Consider the following 2,037-nt stretch of genomic DNA (forward strand, 5'->3'; position numbering starts at 1 on the left):
GATTCTACAAATGTCTTCTGGTTCTCAAAAATTATATGTGTTTGGCCTAAAATATTTTGTTCCAGGGACCCCTCAGAAGTTGTAACAGAGTTAAAAATGTTCGCTTTAAAAAATATATATATTGAAAGATTTGCAAAAAAAAGATTTTTCAAAAATAGCAGATCTACAAGCTCATAGCGGTGCCACGCTATGAGATTACGACGCTGTGTGTGTGTGTGTGTGTGTGTGTTAGGGGTGTGCCGATACACTAATTTCACCAAACGATACGATACGATATTTGGCTCACATCTTCGATACGATTTCGATACGATACGATACACACTTTTTTATTATGAAAATATATGGGGGAGAAAAAAAGAAAATGCAAACAAATAATTCTGTTTTTGCATTATTCAGACATGTAGCTTTTCAGCTACAATAGCCGTTTTGAATCCAAAATAGGGGCAATAGTGTGACACCTGACCCAAAAAAAACCCAACATGTTGTCACCCTTTTCACCTCGGGGCTGTTTGCATGCCTGATTATTATTATTGTGTAAAAAAAAAAAAAACGATGTGTGTGTGTGTGCGTGTGTGCGTGTGAGCCTACTAGTGCATCTGCGAACAGAGGAACTGAAGAGGAACTGAAGAGGATGTCATTGTCGGCCTGGCGGAGACAATGACATCAGGGCCGAATGTTTGTCCCAGTCCAGCCCTTTGTTTATATATATGTTTTAAAAATCTTCATATACATTTTCCAAGCTAATTATTTCCGGTACTTAGATTACATCGTCCTAAATTTTTTTTTCACAATTTCTATTTTTGCTAAAAAACAAAAACAAATCCAATAGCCCATGCATTCTGTCCCTGGTCTCTCTGCTGTTTCATGAGGTAGCTTCTAATTTGTAGATAATTAAATAAATATTGTTTACTTATATTAAATGTAACAACTAAAGTTTCAAATGAGTCTATCACATTATTTGTAATAATCTGTGAATACACCTGTGATCCCTTTCTTGCCCATTCTTCTGGTATCTTATCAGTTTTATTTGGCAGAAAATCTCTCAAATATATACATATTTCATCACATCCATACATTTTACAAATAGATTTTATTAATAGTTTATGAATGTATTTTCTACGCATCTATTATTTCCGTTATATGTTATAATTTCCTTTGAACTCAAATGAGGGTAATGTTCCAATTGATATTAATATTAATGTTCTATGCAGAAAATGTATGAGCTTTTTTTTTTTTTTTTACTTCAGCACCTCACTGTTGAGTTGAGTTCCATTACATGGTAGGTAACAGTGCCATCTAGTGACAAAATATAACAACTACAGGGTCATACAACCTGCCATACTGACTGCAAGCACCAACCACCTTATTAACACATGAACAGTGTTGCAGTGTCTCAGTACATCTACCATGCAATTACAGCTGTGTTTCCATGTTTTCTTAACATGCTCTTAATTGTATCAAAAGGACCTCACTGCACACTGTTCTCCATTGGAATTAAATACTATCTGCTCACAGGAACATGGCATTTAGGCTATTGCAATGTCATAGTTGTGTTTTTAATTTTCTCTGCTAAGTGTAGTAACTTTCCCGTGTGTGTGTGTGTGTGTGTGTGTGTGTGTGTGTGTGTGTGTGTGTGTGTGTGTGTGTGTGTGTGTGTGTGTGGTGTGTGTGTGTGTGTGTGTGTGTGTGTGTGTGTGTGTGTGTGTGTGTGTGTGTGTGTGTGTGTGTGTGTGTGCGCGCGCGCAAGAGAGAGAGAGAGAGAGAGAGAGAAGCAGTGCATTGAAGTTAACACAATAACTACCTGCCATAATGTTGCCTTTTTAAGTGAAAGAGTCATTGTAAACAGTGTTTCCAGTAAATAAATAGATCAGTGAGCATCTAGATTGGGTCAGTATCATGTCAGCATCATGTCACTATGAAGCTATGTACTGTATGACAGCTATGAAAAAGTTGAATGTGTGACACAATTTTATACAGTGTGGAAACGTTGAAGACTGTAACAGTTCAAAATTAGATGTCACGTTTCTATACGGTTTT

The sequence above is a fragment of the Gymnoscopelus braueri genome, assembly GCF_963280865.1.
Source record: "Gymnoscopelus braueri genome assembly, chromosome: 13".
In the NCBI taxonomy this organism is placed as follows: Eukaryota; Metazoa; Chordata; class Actinopteri; order Myctophiformes; family Myctophidae; genus Gymnoscopelus; species Gymnoscopelus braueri.